We start from the raw sequence: 17,825 nt of genomic DNA on the forward strand, positions 1-17,825 counted from the left end.
TCTCTCTCCCTACCCCCCACACATTTTCATTCCCTTTTATTCTTCACCTTTCATATGACTTTTATGATACACTCAGTGCAGAAAATATTTTTTTCTAGTTTAGCAATTTCTTTAACACAGATAAATTTTATTCAACTGTCCTTACCTTTTGTTGGGTTGAGATTCTGATCTGTAAATCCTCTTAGTTCTGCATTTGTAGATGTCAAACCAACCTGAATAGTATAAAAAATTAAAAAAATAGGACATTAACTATTATGTGATCACTTATAAGCAATTTTATACCTTCTACCAACTGTCCATATTAAACAGTATACATAGCCACATAAAAGGGAATTAATTATATCAATGATAGGAGTTACCACATTGCTTGAAATAGGAAAAAAATGAATTGTCCAGGTTAAGATAAAAATTAAAATAATGTTACTTAGGAGCAGAATTGAGATCTACAGATTTTTACTGTTTTTTTTTTTTTTTTTTGAAAGCGAGTAATGTAGTAGCTGTGGAGTAAACAACTGATACACCAGAATTCCTGCCCTTAATTTTTAGCATTTGCATCACTGTCTACAATGTTATTTAACATTATGACATGTAATGAATCAAGATTATTAATAATACCACCCAGAGGTGAGGTTCATTGGCCTCAAGTCCTACTGCTTAGACTAATACTCCAGCTCATCAAGCCTGGTAAGTATGTAGCCACAGTCAGGTTTCACAGGCTCTTTATAATGCAGTCTCTTCATCTGAAAATAGAAGGTGCTGGAAGTACTTACCAATTCAGGTTGTTAGAATGATTAAATACAACTCAGTTCAATCCATGCTTTATTACTATTAGTATGCTTCAGAGACTATCCACAGCAAGTGTATTTATAAACTAACTTTTTAAAAATTAATTTCCTTTAATGTGATATCCACTGGACTATCTAGAATCATAAAGTTGAATGTGGTACTATCATCAAACAGAATTTTTAAATATTTATTATAACATCAGGAGGGGAAAAAAGCTCCATTTTGGAAAACTCAACACACAAGAAGCATCTGATAAATGGCCCTACTCTCAGTGTTATATGATGTATTAATCCTGCTAGATTTGTAATCTTGAAACATTAAAGTTAGTCTGACACCTCAAATATCCCTGCAAAGGACTGACAAGCTAAGAGGTTTCACAGAACACAAAGCTATACAATGTTTCATCTGTGCACATGTTTTTAAACTATCACTGCTTTAACATCATATATTCTTTTTTTTTTTTTTTAGGTTTCTTTTCTTTTTTTCTTTTTTTATTTTTTTAATTAATAAATTTTATTTTTATATTCCCCATACAATTGCAATCCATTCTTTATAAGCACTCATGTGAAACTTTACAATTTCATAATGTAAGAACTAGTTATTTATGTATTTGGCAATTAAAATGCTCCACTAATAGCTGTTTTTTTTTTCAAAAGATAGATGATGCCAGAAATAGTTCTGCATATTTTTCATATCATGGAAAAGTAATTCTGAGGCTAACCTACTTCTAAGCATTTAATATTCAAATTCTATTACAGTAGCTAAGACAGACATTTTAAACATAGCTTCTTTATTATATTTAGATAATTGCAGATACTTAACACTGCCTAGTTTAGTCTGTCAGAAGTAAAGTAAATCCTTTTCAAGAAAATCTGCAGCAAATTACTACCACATGGATCTCTAGAGCTGTTTACAAATATTAATGTTAAACGTATCAATTGTAGATGCTAAAAGATTACTGTGGCATTACTACTAACAAGTATTCCTCTTTTAAACTCTTCTGCTATAAAAAGAGGAAGACAAAATTTATTAGTGTTCTATTATAAAAAGAAAGCAAAGAAGGCAAAGGCAAGCTTTAATATATCCCAAGCATAATACAATATAACCAGCTAGTACACATATTACAATAACTTCAAAAGCAAAATGGTTCACACCATTTTGTTATTATGCAAAGATAACGGCAAAAACCTTAACTAAAATCACATATTCACAGCCGAGAGTTCACAGTTTCTGGGTTATTATGTTTAAACACCTGCTCTTAATGTTCTACTTCTGTACAGTGAAAGAGCAAACAAATCTGGAAACTTTTTAAGCAGCTGTACACCTGCACCTTAAAGATCAACAAGTTACACTGTGAAATGATAAAGGTCAGTTGTGAGTCCATATTGTGTGCTACTTTTGATCTCATAAATGGAGGAGAGGTGTATGTGCTTAGAGTTTATATAAATACTACTAAAATTTACTTAATTAAAACTTCAGCAACAAGAATTTCTGCATGATAAAATATTTTGTAGCTTAAAGACTAGAAGAAAAAGTGGATTATTTGAGAGTAAAAAACATTGGATAGGAAAGATGTTTGAAAATAATAGCCACTCTTTCCTATTTTATTTATATAAAAAAGAATCTTGCTATAAAACATCACAAAACAAGAGAAAAAAGTGAACTAATTTTATGTAAGATTTTTTTCTGAAGGAAGTTTCCATCTGGATCTTCAAAACACGGTGTTGCACACTGTAAACTGTCACCAAGTATTTGTGGAACAAAAATCATCCAAGGCCACTTTTTAAAAATCAAACCATATTCCCTTATAACAGCACTAAGATTTCAGTGACAGTTAATATTTCATATTGATATAATAGAATAAAACAATTTATAATGAATGATTTAAATTCAAAGTCAAGTTTTACTGTTCATAAACAAGGAGATCTTAGAACAGTCACTCAAAGTGGGGATGACAAAAGTTATCTATACAACAAACTCAGAGCTCCTTAGATGGAATAATTATGCAAACATGTTAACAGCAAAGTGTGATTGTTATTCAAATGACAGTAGCTTTCAACACTTCAATACTGACATAGACCATTTATGAAGAAAAATGCAAATGATCAATAACATATAGAATATCAGTTAGACCTAGTTAGTAATCAGAGAAACAAACACCAGAAAACTTCATACCATTTTCTGTTGATTAGATTGGTAACGATTAAAAAGAAAACTCAGGGAAACAGCACTCTCATACACCACTGGTGAAACCGTAAATTATTAAGATCTTTCAGAAATGCAATTTCGCAATACCAATCAAAAGCTCCAAAACAGGGCCTCCCTGGTGGCGCAGCAGTTGAGCGCTGGGTTGCAAAGCTGCCGGCGCGCAGACCTCTCCTGCCACCCGCTGCTCCCCTCAGCAGTGTACTTCAGTCCTTCTGCCTGCTCTGCTCCCCACCCTGGCTCTGGTGAATTTTCTTGCCCTCCCGCACTTCTGACTATACCCAGTGCTTGTATAAATAAATAAATAAATCTTAAAAAAAAAGTGAAAAAAAAAAAAAAGCTCCGAAACACCACACACCCGTTGGGCCAGTAGTTTCAAAAATGTTGTCTCATGAATATGATCTACGTAAGCAAAAACAAATAAAGTGTTTAAAAAATGAAAGTAACTTTATGGTCTATATGAGAAAACTGGTATAATGTCCAGCCATTTGAAATGATGTTGCAGAGATTAAGCTAAATATATATATACACACACACACACACATATAGTGTTTACATATACTATACATATATACACTGTGTGTGCGTGCGTGTGTGTGTGTGTGTGTGTGTGTGTGTGTGTGTGGAGTGAGAGAGACAGAGAGAGAGAGAAAAGGAGTGAGAAACCCACTTCCTTCTCCACACTGGCTTTTCCAAGCAGGGTGAACCAAAGTTCCTCCATGGAATTTGAAATATAAACGCTAAAAAAGAAGAGTTCCCTCTCTCATTCTGCAGTGTTATGGAAGGCCAATATAGGCTATTACTCTACCCTAGATGCCCAAGAGATGGCATGAGGGCGAATGAGTCTTCACATCATAATTTGATCCCCTGAATCCAAATGTGATTGAAACCAGAGTACTCCAGACTTTTCAGTTATACGAATCAATGCATTCTGCTTTTTTTCTTAAGTTATTTTGAACAGGGTTCCTATCACTCGCAACCATAAGAGATCTAGAAGCCGGCATGCATAAAGCAAAGTAAACTCTTCATTGAAAAACTGTTCTTCTAAGAGAAATGCAAAACGAAAAACAGAAAATAAAGATGCAAGTATCTGAATATATGTTTAATGATGCTTGCACAACTCCTGAGCAATCTCTCCCATAACTAAGAGTCACTTCTCAGTGGCACAGGACACAATCACTTCCTCCTCCTCCTCCTTGAAACATGTTTTTTCACTTGGCTTCACTGAGCCTCCTTCACTGCTACTCCTCCTCCCCAGATGTTGGAGAATGTACTCAGACCCTGGTCCTTATGCATTCCTACCCAGATGCATACTATACAGTCTCACATACTCCCACTGTTTTAAAATAATTTAATAGAAAATGACTCTAAAATCACTGTATCTAGTCCTAAGTTTTCCACAAGCTGCATAGTCAGCCAAGCCAGTATCTCCACCTGAAAGTTTTTAGGTCTCTCAACTTTAGTATGTTCAAAACAATTTTTGAATTGGCGACAAAATCCTTTACTTCCCCAAGAGTTCCTCTTCTGTGATCAAACGGCATAGCCATGTACCCAATCCCACCAATCAAATAATGAAGTCTTCTCTTTTTCCCTAATTACCTAACATCTAAACCCTGATGGCTGACCCTCAGATACATCCTAGATCCAGTCACTTTTGCCATCTCCATTATCACAACCTAGCCCAGATCACATACTCTGTTGTATGAACACCTTGGGTAAGTAACAAATAAGTACCCTGCTTCAACTGTGCTTCTCTTCAGTCTACTCACTCAGCAGAACAAAGTTAAAAAATGTTAACTCAGGCCATGCAATTATCCACAGAATCTCCAAAAGCTGCTTGTTGACATCTGAAATGCACACCCTTCTTCACCAGCCTTAAAAGCACCACAGGATCTGGCTTCGGCTTTCTTTCTGACATCATCTCCTACCACTCTCCCTTACTGAGTCTGTTCCATCTGTAAACTGGTCATCTTGCTGTTCCCTGCACAACCACACTTTCTCCTGCCTTTACCTGGAATGCTCCGTCCCTAGATATCCACATGACTGGCCCTTTCTTGAATTGAGATTCAAGAGCATTCCTCTTTCTAAACATGTCCTTTCCCTGAAGATAACTCTACTGAACACCCACTTGAAAGAGCTCTACTTCGTCCCACCACTGCCCCTTCCTTCTTACCCTGCTTTATTCTTCTTCATAACATCATTACCTGACATCATCCATGTATTCACTGATGTCCCTCTCTGGACTGCAAGGCCCCAGACAGAAGCCTAGAACAGTTTCAGACATAACTATTTGCTGGGAAAATTTGGGAGGGGAGAGAAGAGAAGAAATTGTTCATGGCATTGTAAACTGGTAAACTGGTATAATCCTCTCAGTAAGTATCTTGACAAACATTAAAAGACACAAAATGTTCCTATTTCTTGCAGAATGGCTACTGAACTGGCCATGGCTGGATATTTTCAAACATCTTATTTCAATTCTTTCCCAGTGCTTCAGCCCAGCCTGAGACTTTACCTCTTTAAGACATGAGAGGCAGGTCAGAGTCACTTATGCTTCTCCCTTAGGTTGCAACGGTAGGAGAAACAAATATTTCTCACTGTTCGACTTCTTCCAAATACACAACCAAAATAATCCAAGTATAATTACTACTGGTTCAAATGCTTTATGTTACTTCAGGAAAACAAACTTTCAATATAGCAAATGTATATATGTTAGGAAGATTATATTTGATTCAAGGTGCATTTCAAGCCAAGATATACTTGCTAATTGAATATTAGCCAGCTTGTTGCTCAAGATAACTTTTACCTTTTTTTTTCTACAGGAAAGAAAATCAAGATAATATTCTGTAGGAGAATCCCCGATATACAGACTGAAATATGGTTTCTTCTTTTCCCCAAATGGTACTTTAATAAGCATATATAAGAGTCTTAGATTAAAGCAGATTATTGATAATTTATCCTAACAAAATTAATTGATAATGAAGCAAAATCTAGATTTGCTTACAGCTACTAATGCACTTAAATGCAATGCAGTTAATGTAAGTTTAATAATGGGAAAATACAGACAATGTAACAAGGTTTTTTTTTTTAATGTTATTCTCTAGATGTATAACGGGTAGCATATGGAACTATTTGTCTGAGACCGTTTTAATGAAATAAAACGTTTGCTTCTCCTGGTCACAACCAACCAAACCACTAGTGGGTATCACACTCCAACTCAAGTAGTACGGAGTTCCAAACCAAGGAGTATGAAACCAGAGCTAACACAGACAGACAGGATCTGGCAGGTTATCTCCCTCCTTCCTTCTCTCTCTCTATGACCCGGCCAGTTCTACTGCACTGAGAGAAGTTCACTAGAGAACTGAGGAAGATGATTTGCAGAAAGAAGCAGAGTAATGAAGCAGATGCACCAAGACAAGCAGAGATGGACCTCTCCTGTGGCGCAGGCGTTAAGTATCAGCACTATCAAGCTATTGCCAGCCATTGCACCATGAGTTCGATCCCCAGCCAGGGAGCGAACCCATGTGGCGGAGCAGACCTCTCCCGTCTTGCCTGCAGCTCCCCTCAGCATTGTATTTCAGTAAATCCATTTATTCTGCTCCCCACTTTGCCTCTGACTCCTCTTAACCCCTCGTCCTCCACACCTCTGCCCTAGACCCCAGTTCTTGTATGCATAAATAAATAAAAAATAAATCTTAAAAAAAAAGACAAGCAGAATGACAGATGGAAACCAAATGAGGATTTAATTTCTGATAAATTTAAAGTCCTTGGACCCAGATCTTTCTATTCTTGAATTCTTTGAGACATACCTGTATCTTTATAACAAATTCCTTTTTTTTTTTTTGGCTTAAGGTATCCTAAGCTGGTTTCTGTTACCTACATTTGAAGACTCCAATATAATAATCTGGAACAGTAAAACAGTAAGTGATTTCCTTATATATTTCAGTGGTTATTTTTCACACAATCCCTCACCATAACCAGTGTCAGGTACACACTGACACAGCTCAACAATATGAAAGCAACTTGAAAGGAAATAGATCAAGCAAGGGAGTGAAAACTGAGTAACTTCTCCAGAACATCTGAAAAACAATGTCCCATCAGGACTCATCTTTGGAAAGATAATGAGCTTCTTCTGAGCAACATCTGAGTATACACATTTCCCTGAGTAAATCCAAAAGGGAAGCACTGACTTTCTCAATATGGTCAAGAAACCAAAGTACCAAAACAAACATATTGTAGTACCCTAAAAAGGAGGAAGGTAGGAAACTTGCTGGAGATAGCACTTTTGCAACTGTCAAGGAGAAACTTGACAGAAATACATAAGAAGATTACCACACCCATTAGAGTGCTATATGCAATAGCATGATAGTTTACTAAGTCACACTGCGTAGATAAAACCAATTATAAATAAATGACAATTTGGTTAATCACAATGGTGAAGAAATATGTGTAGGAACTAGGGCAAATCACTTCAAAAATACTTACATTAAAAATTTACAAATACTTACATTTTTTGCTGTCATGTCAAATTGTATTTGATTTAAAATTCTGTAAAGCCATTAAAAACAAAAAAAAACAAAAATAAAAAAAACTTCATCTTCAATAATTCTTCAAAAGTACATCCTGTTAAAATCGAAAAAGGAGAATAGAAATGTATTAATAATAACAGACAACCTTTACATCATATTTACTATGTGATGTGCATTTACTATGCATTTACTATGTGACATGCATCAGTGAAAGATTTAAGTAATCCTTATAACACTATGATGGACGTCCCACTGTAATCTTCATTTTCCAGATAAAAATTGGGGTTCAGAGACGTATAAATGACCAAATAACTCAGCTACCACGTGATGGAGCCAGGGCTTTGAAATATAACACTAAATGTTGCTTCAGACAGGCCACAGAAAGAGTAAGGGGGCTTTTTGGAGAAACAGCAGTTTCCAGGGCTGGGGCAAGAAATGTCCAAGATAAATCAGAATAGGTAAGGCTGGAAAATGAGAGGACTGTATCAAAAGTATACAGGAACCAGCTTAAATGGCCTACAATTGGACAATTTGGGATAACTGAGCACCAAAATATATACTGACGGTAACAGCTCATAAACCCATTGAATAAAATAATAATCCAGGAGTCTACACTGATATAAATAAGCAATAAAAGGAAAGTTCTTCTTTACAATACAATGCCAACTGATAAATATAAAGGAATGATGTGGTTCAAAAGCCACCTATTTAAAAACAACTCATTAGTCAATAAATATTGATAGATGCTAAAACCAGTGGGTAAGATTGGTAAAGAAAAAAAAAAAAGACATTTACACAGCCTTAAAACATCTCTCCACAAAATATGTATTAATTCAAATTTTACAGTGAAGAAACCTATCAATATAGCCAAAGTGATCAAAGCTACCAAATAATCACCAATAACCAGACAAACCAACATCATGCATCTCCTCAGATGCACTGAGATGAATACACTATCACTTCAAAGGTATTTCTTCCTAAAACCCATAATCTAAATCCAATCATGAAGAAATGTCAGAAAAATTCAAATTGAGGAATATTCTATTACAATAATAGCCTGAACTCTTCAAAATGTTGTTATAAAAGATAATGGAATTCTAAGAAATATTAAAAAAAAAGACACATGAAGTTAAATTCAATGCATGCTCCTGGATTAGCCACTGGACCAGAAAAAAAACAAAAAAAACAAAAAAAAAAACATTTCTATGAAGCTCATTATTGGGGCAAGTGAAGAAATCAAAATTTGGCTCATAGACTGGATCCAAAGAATTCTTTTCAATATTGTATTTCCTGCATTTGATCAGTGTACTGTGAGTTTTCTTTTTTCTCTTTTTATGCTGAGTGTTTGTTGTTAGGGAAAAAATATATTTAGGAATGGGTGGTTATGATGGAAGAAACTTACTTTCCAATGATGAAAAATAATTACATAATTGGTATCTATAGAAAAAGTAAGAATGACAAAGCATATGTGGCAAAATGCTGATAACGGTAGACTCTGGCGAAGGATATTCAGAAATTCTTTGCTCTATTTTTGCAACTTTTATTTAAAAATTAAACTTTAACAAGACATTCAAGAGGCAGGGTGGAATAAAAGTTAACTTTGAAAAGACCATGAATAATGGGGACTTGAAGAAATGGAGGCTCTAAATATCTGCTTTTTATACTAGAATTTATATCTACAAATATAATTTTGAGGAAGGAAAAACAAGCTATTTTTATTTTTCAATAACACTGAGCTTGTAACTTTCCTTTTTTTCCAGTTTGTAACTTTTCAGTGAAAACATAAATTTAAAAAATCCAAGTAAACTCTTGAAACACAATTATGATTTTCACTTTCCCACCAAAGTTACAGATTTGGATTGTTTGCAATCCTATCACAACCTAATGTGAAAATCAAGTTTCTACAACCAGAATTGTTTTTACATTTATCAATTATTTGTTACATCTTTTTCAGTATTATAAGATAATAATAAAGCACAAGTTTTTGATGTTTGGCTCACTATCTGACACATTCAAATTAAGAACTTAAGGCTAAGATGTAAGTACTGCATTCTGAAGATTAACATTTTAATGAAGCTTGATCTAACAGATTTACATAGAACCCTGTACCCAGCCAATATGAAACATCCTTTAAGCATGTATTTATGGATTTGCCTATATACAAAAAAAAAAAAACAATGAAGTAGTAACAAATTTCAAAGAGGTAATATTTTAGAGATTAGAGATAATATTTCTGATTACAGTGCAATTAAATAAATTGGCCATTAAAAAAGTTAAAAGTCAAATAAAATTGTTTATTGATCAAAAAACCCAAAGTAATGAATTTGAAATTTTTAGAACTTAATGACAATGAAAATATTAATAAAACTTACAAAGTACAGTTGAAATAGTAGTTAGAGGTAAATTTGTACTTTATTAAGTAACCAACTTAAATCTCAAAGAGAAAAGAATTAAAGAGAAGAATTAATGAAATAAGAAAATATAATAAAATAGCAACTGATCATAGGTGTCCTGCTTGAAGTAGGCATCTGATTAATAAAGCAGCAGTGCAGCATAGTGGAAAGAGTATGGATTTTTTTTTTAAACAGTCTATCTTGGCTCTGTCACTTAATAGCTTTGTAACCTTGAAGAAGTGACTTAACCTCTTCAAGCTTCAGTGTCCTCTTATGTGAAAAAGTAGAGTGAGGTTTTTAGGGTTATATTAGAAATACATTATAGTTTGTCAGGGGGCTCCCCAGTGGTGCAGCGGTTGAGCGCTGGGCTGCGAAGCTGCCCGCAGCCTCTGCAGCACCGGTTCGATCCCTGGCCACAGCGAGGGTCCCACATGGTGCGTAGATCTCTCCTGCCACACCCGCTGCTCCTCTGAGCAGTGTACTTCATTAGTCTGCCTGTTCTGCCCCCCACCCCCGCCGCTCTGGCTCTGGTGAATTCTCTCACCCTCCCACGCTTCTGACTGTACCCAGTGCTTGTATTGTTATAGGACAGGGAAAGGGGCAGCCCAAACCCCGCAAACCTGCCTATTCTAAATGGGTTCTGCCATCCGCCGCATCAACACAAAACATATGAGACTTTAATGGGAAGGAACTTTAATAAAACTAGGAAACAATACAGGTAAGGCGAAGAGTCTAGTTTCTAAATGAAGCACCCAAAGTTACCCATCCCCTCGTGGGCAAAAGTCCATCCATATGGGATTGGCCCAGAACAAGGCCCCAAAGCCTGCCACAAGTCTAAAGCATCTTCCAGTGGGGACCCACAGAAAAGGGTCAGAAACAACCAGACAAGCCCAGAAGGAAAAGAGCAAAATCAACATCAAGATAAAAGCTGCCATTGTCTCCTCCCCACGGGTCTCACCCACATCTGTGTCACCCAGTCCACGACCAAAGACAAGCGCAATTTCTTCACGTGTCTCTGGGCTCCATGCGCCTCCTCCAGGTCTCCTGGCTCCATCCTGCTTCCTTCCTTCCTCAGTCTCTTCTGCAGCTTCTCCTCTTCCTGCTCAGTTCCACCCTCCCTTGGGTGGGGCAGGGAACCTGGAACCTCCACCTTTCCTGGGGACCACCCTGTTACAATCCCCCCTTTTAGTTTTTATAACACCATATCTATGGTGGCACAGATCTCATGGTGTAATCTTAGGAGACAGTCTTTTTTTTTTTTAAGGTTACAATGTGTGTAAGAGAAGCAACAATTAGTCAGTAGCATTGTCCATGAATGTCCAGTATGACAGTTTTCCATTACTTGAAAATAGTCCATTATCCAAGCCAAAAGAAAAAAAAAATCTGGAGTATTAGCTAAAACAAGACCGCAAATATATCAAAATCACAGGGAAAAAAATGTTAAAATGGTTCAACTTATGCAAAAACGAATTCTCTCAACCTTGATCCCAAACTTTAACAGCATAGCAGAAGTTTGCAAATTAAATCTACTTTTAAACCATTTTGCCGATTTTTGCATAAAATCACAGGGCAGAATAACTAAGCAGCAATTTTTAGCTGGCTTTGTTGAAATACTCCATGTAGGATCAGAGTGAACCATTGTCATCCGGTCGATGTAGGCTTCAGGTACAAAGTTAGTCTCATCAGACTCCACCTGGGCTTTCCTCTTCTCGAGGGTACCAGGGCATTTTCATTGGCCGGGTTGTCCAGTCTTGCCAATGGAGGCAATCTTCCTCACCTTCTTTGGAGGTCTCTGGAACCCTACGAACAAACAAACAGGTTCTCCTCTTCTTGGTTCAGCTCTTATTCAACTTTCTGGAAGAACTCCACACAAAGCCACACAATCAAACTCACGTCCAATTTTTGTGTTAAAACAGACAAAATCCCTATGGAAGTTATGCAAAAACAGACTCTAAGATAAGTAGCAAAAATTGCTACCACTATTTGTATGCCATGTTGGTATCAAGGGGAGAGAAAATGTGACAAGTTAGCTTCGCTGGAAAAAAAAATTGTAACCTTGCTGCAGATCCTTGTTACTCAAAACAAAACAAAACAAAAACTTTGTGGATTCTGGACAGAATGCATAAAAAAATTCCAATATTATGTTAAAGAAAACTTAGTAAATGTTAGGTGTATTTTCAGGTCTATTCAGTCCTTTGTAGGAAATTTTTTTTTCTCTCAACAGTTCCATCAATAGGAATCTGTTGAGACCTTTTCTCCCTGTATTTCCAGAAACAATTTCTGTAGATGTGAAACAATTGAATTATACAATATTACAAGGTGACAATCACCATTGACAATTTACATACATACCAGATACTGAGAGGTTTTTTTTTCTTTATTTCTTTTTGTAATCTCTGCTGTCTCATTAGCATTTCTAAAGGCAATAATGGTTCTTCACTGGTATGTTGCTTTGTCTTTTGCTACTTCCTGCTCTCTGCCTGATGGATTTTGCAAGCCAATTGTGGAGCAGTGGTTTTTAAATTAGCAAATGTATGCCTGGGTGTTAAGGAAAGAGTAGCCTTAAGCAGTAACTGGTAATTGCTGGTAGCCTTGATGGATTCTTGGCGATAACTTGAATTTTTGCAAAGTCTGGATCAGAAAAATTAACAAGACTTTGTCTGATTCTGAAAGGATTTGCTACTGTGAATTTTGTCTACACAATTTGTTTTGGGCATGTTTGCCATTTTGAATACTGGGTTTGTTCAATTGCTGGTGTAAGACAATAATTTAAGTTTCTGCTTCCTACTAAGGAAGGTCTGTTATGGAAAGCACTCTTTAGGGTGCATCATGTAACTGTACCAGGTTTTCGTACCTGTGTTGTTGTTGTCCCTCCCTAGTGTGGGGGAGGTGTAATCTGTGCTTAGATGTTTAATCTGCTCTTTCAGCTTCTGTCCCAGAGTGGCTAACAGAAGTAAGGAGATGACTCCTTTTAATTGAAAGTTAATTACTGATATTTTGATTTTGCTTTTTCAGGTTCTATTCCAGGAAACCCAAGGAGTGCCTGCTTGGTGGCTAACAAGAGATGACTCCTTTTGCTTAAAAGTTTACTTTTGCTCTTTCAGTTGCTGTACAGAATACCCCAGGATTGACTTCTAATAAAAAGTCTTCAACACTGAAAACCCTAATGTGATAAACAAGGTCATGTAATCTTGTGATAAATAAAACTTTCCTTCCTATTTCCAAAGTCTTAGGTTTGTAGGATGACAACTGGAAATTTTTCTGCCAGCAACACTCCACATTTTTTTTTTGGACCTTGACTTTTTTTTTTCTGAGCCTATGGAGTAAAACTGCAGTTACATAACATATTCTACGTGGCATAACTAAAAAAAAAAAAAAAACTGTCTTTGTCTATATGTTGTATGTCTGTATGTCCTTGTGTCTGTCTTGGCCTAGAGAGGTTGAAAAATTGGTATACGTGGGGCCCATAGACGTTGGGAAAAAAAAAAGTCTCCAGTTATGAGAAAAACTAAAGGTTATGGTTTGATTGTCAACATTGTGCTACTGAACTAAGCCGGTGCCTTCATAGAGATTGAACATTGTTGTTTCTGTTATTTTTCTGATATTTATAGCAAAGCTTCCCAGAAATCTAAATTCAAGGACAAATTTGGTAGCCTGTCATTTGGCTGATGCAAGGAAATTTTGTGGAACCTCAGTAGAGCTCCTGAGACACTCCACAAATTTTCTCCCTTTACTCCTGGGAAAGGCATTAGATGAATTTGTTCTATTTGGCTCACCTAGTAGAGTAAAACTAGAAGGGAAGCATTGTCACTTGGGAAAACGGTTAATAACACCTTGACCTGATATGGATGTAAATTGTCAATGATGATTATTCACCTTGTAATATTGTATACTTCAATTGTTTAATATCTACAGGAATTGTTTCTGAAAATATAGGGAGAAAAGGTCTCAACAGATTCCTATTGATGGAACTGTTGAGAGTAAAAAACTTTCCTACAAAGGACTGAATAGACCTGGAAATACACCTGACATTTACTAAGGTTTCTTTGACATAATACTGGAAATTTTTTTTATGCGTTCTGTCCTGAATCCACGAAGTTTTTGTTTTGTTTTGTTTTGTTTTGTTTTGTTTTGTTTTGAGTAACCAGGATCTGCAGAAAGGTTGCAATTTTTTTTCCAGCAAAGCTAACTTGTTACATTTTCTCTCCCCTTGATACCAACATGGCATACAAATAGTGGTAGTAATTTTGCTACTTATCTTAGAGTCTGTTTTTGCATAACTTCCATAGGGATTTTGTCTGTTTTAACAAAAAATTGGACGTGAGTTTGATTGTGTGGCTTTGTGTGGAGTTCTTCCAAAAAGTTGAAAAAGAGCTGAACCAAGAAGAGGAGAACCTGTTTGCCTTGTTTGTAGGGTTCTAGAGACCTCCAAAGAAGGTGAGGAAGCTTGCCTCCGTTGGCAGGACTGGACAAACCGGCCAACGAAAATGCCCTGGTACCCTCGAGAAGAGGAAAGCCCAGGTGGAGTCTTATGAGACCAACTTTATACCTGAAGCATACATCGACTGGATGCCACCGGTTCACTCTGATCCTGTATGGAGTATTTCAACAAAGCCAGCTAAAAATTGCTGTTAGTTATTTCTGCCCTGTGATTTTATGCAAAAATAGGCAAAATGGTTTAAAATTAGATTTAATTTGCAAACTTTTGCTATGCTGTTAAAGTTTGGAATCAAGGCTGAGAGAATTTGTTTTTGCATAAGTTGAACCATTTTAACATTCTTTCCCTGTGATTTTGATATATTTGCTATCTTGTTTTAGCCAATGCTCCATTTTTTTTTCTTTTGGCTTGGATAATGGACTATTTTTAAGTAATGAAACTCATACTGGACATTCATGGAAAATGCTGCTGACTAATTGTTGCTTCTCTTACACACATTGTAACCCTGAAAAAAAGACTGTCTCCTAAGATTACACCATGAGATCTGTGCCACCATAGATATGGTGGAATAAAAATTAAAAGGGGGGATTGCAACAGGGTGGTCCCCAGGAAAGGTGGAGGTTCCAGGTTCCCTGCCCCACCCAAGGGAGGGTGGAGCTGAGCAGGAAGAGGAGAAGCTGCAGAAGAGACTGAGGAAGGAAGCAGGATAGAGCCAGAAGGAGACCTGGAGGAGGCTCATGGAGCCTAGAGACACGTGAAGAAACTGTGCTTGTCTTTTGGTCATGGACTGGGTGACACAGATGTGGGTGAGACCTGTGGGGAGGAGACAATGACAGCTTTTATCTTGATGTTGATTTTGCTCTTTTCCTTCCGGGCTTGTCCGTTTGTTTGTGACCCTTTTTTGTGGGTCCCCGCTGGAAGATGCTTTAGACTTGTAGCAGGCTTTGGGGCCTTGTTCTGGGCCAATGCCATTTGGATGTAGTTTTACCCACGAGGGGATGGGTAACTTTGGGTGCTTCATTTAGAAACTAGACTCTTCGCCTTACCTGTATTGTTTCCTAGTTTTATTAAAGTTCCTTCCCATTAAAGTCTCATATGTTTTGTGTTGATGCGGCGGATGGCAGAACCCATTTAGAATAGGCAGGTTTGCGGGGCTTGGGCTACCCCTCTTCCTGTCCTATAACAGTATGAATAAGTAAATAAATCTTTAAAAAAAAAGAAATACATTATAGTTTGTCAAAGTGAAAGTTAGCAGATCAGCCTACTGAAATGCAGTTATAACAAAAAACAAAGTTTATTCCATCCAAAGTATAGTTTGAGTGTGTTTAATTTTAGAAACCTACCTATACATTTCTTAAGCAGATACTATTGCCTACCCACTATATTTTTCCTTAGGGGAAGCTGCTCTACTAAAAATACTGTATCCTCAGTCTCTCTCCAGATGTGCTTGATCTTATGACATAATTCGGCTTAATGATTTATGAGCAGACATTGCTGAGTGGAGCCACCAGATTTGGTTAGTAGATATTCTTTCCCACTTTCCCCCATTTCTTTAAGTTAGGAGTGTGGCTATAATGGCTACAGCAGCTGTCTCTGTGCCTCTGCTTCATTACTGTATTCAGTATTCTTTGCAGTATTGTATTTCCTAAAAGATACCTGATTGAGTGTCATTGTTATTCACACAAATACAAAAAAAAAACAGTGTTACTTTTCAGCACACTATAGTAATAGGTTACCAATCAAACTACTGCTTAGCCACATTAATGAACCTGACAAAACTAAATGTAATATTTCTAGTGTTCCCTTTGTCCCTGTTTAAAATAGAGCCAAAAATACATAAATTTCTTGAGAAAATTTACCTTAACATCTCAGGCCTCAATTTCTTCATATGTAAAATGGTAATAGAAAATCAATCAAATTAAATGAGGCACTACATGGAAAATTATTAGGACACCGCCAAGCACAAGGTAAGCACTCGAAGTTAGAGGGTAAAGTAGAACATTGATTTATCATGACGAATTAAGGTTCTTCCCAAAATAAATAGATCATACACAGAAAACTATCATAACATAAATTCAATTAAAAAAACTGTTTAACTGTGGTTAAAAAAAATCTAAAATTAACCAGTGTAGGTAATAACTTCTTTCATTAATTTACTCATCTAGCAAATACTAAATGTCCACTAGATGCAATCCAGGCACTGAAGACATCCCAGTAGAAGACAGAAACAGTAAGCATAAATCTTCAAATGTAATTTAAATTATGTAAAAGTACATTAAGACAAATATTATAAAAAGAAATGGGATTGTGACATCTCATTCATTCAATTAAAAATTAAGAATTATACATTGGTTTTGACAGTTTAAAAAATATTTTCAAAGTATTTTTAAACTTCTTGTCTTTCTTTTATGCTGCCTTTAACCTAAAAATTATTTCCAATATGACTTAAGCCAGTGTCTACAGAAAGTAAATTAATATGGCACAGAATGTGTCAAGAAATTGCTGTCTTTGGCAGTACTGGTCAGTCTCAAACAAACCAATCATGTGCACTGATGCATTATATTTTATCCAGACACAATAACTACACACTTCTGTCACCCACTTCTTCTGTTAGTTAAAAAAAAAAAAATGAGTCGGTTTTCTTCTTTCAGCTTCATGAACACATTATGTCAAGCTCAAAAAGCCAATCTTCATGACTTCACCATCTGCCATGATCTCTTGTCAGTTTCAGACAATGCAACTACAACAGATGGTCTCAGAAAGCAAGCCCTTTACCTTTCAAATCACAATTCAGCAACTCTGGCCACAAAGTCTTTTGTATAGTACAACATTAATCAAAACACAGGGAAGAAAGTAAAAATTGTAAGTGAATTTGTACAATTAACATCGTTTGAATCATGGTCTTCAGGCTTTCTAAAACTGTTCAAACAGATGCTAATAAGAATTAAATGCCCTAAGAATTAAATTTAAATGGAAAAAATAATTTTAATTTATATGCTCATGTTTCAGTATTCTGTTTCTGTGGCTAACTTGGTAAGTGATATTAAGTAGAAGATATTTTCCATACAAAGTGATGATATCACATAACTTTCTCTTGGGTTATGAGCTAGCCCAGGCAGTTTCCTAAATATTTCACCTGTCTGATTTCATATAATTTATAACAAAATACACTTGCACAACTTATAATTTCATATAATTTAAATTGCATTTGAAGGCTTATGCTGTTTTTCTCATAATTCTATCAAATCAATATTTTTACTCTTCTCATTTTAAAGATGGCAAAATTGAATTTCAAAGTGCTGAAGGAATTTGTTCAGTTCACCAATTGTGTAAATGGCAATATCAGAATATCAAGGTAGGATTTTAGGCCAGCATACATGTCCTTAACTACTATGTTCATTTATAAAATATATCTGACTTAAGATACAATAAATAGGGCCTCCCCGGTGGCGCAGCGGTTGAGCGCTGGGTTGCGAA

Source organism: Talpa europaea (assembly GCF_964194135.1).
Source record: "Talpa europaea genome assembly, chromosome: 8".
NCBI lineage: Eukaryota > Metazoa > Chordata > Mammalia > Eulipotyphla > Talpidae > Talpa > Talpa europaea.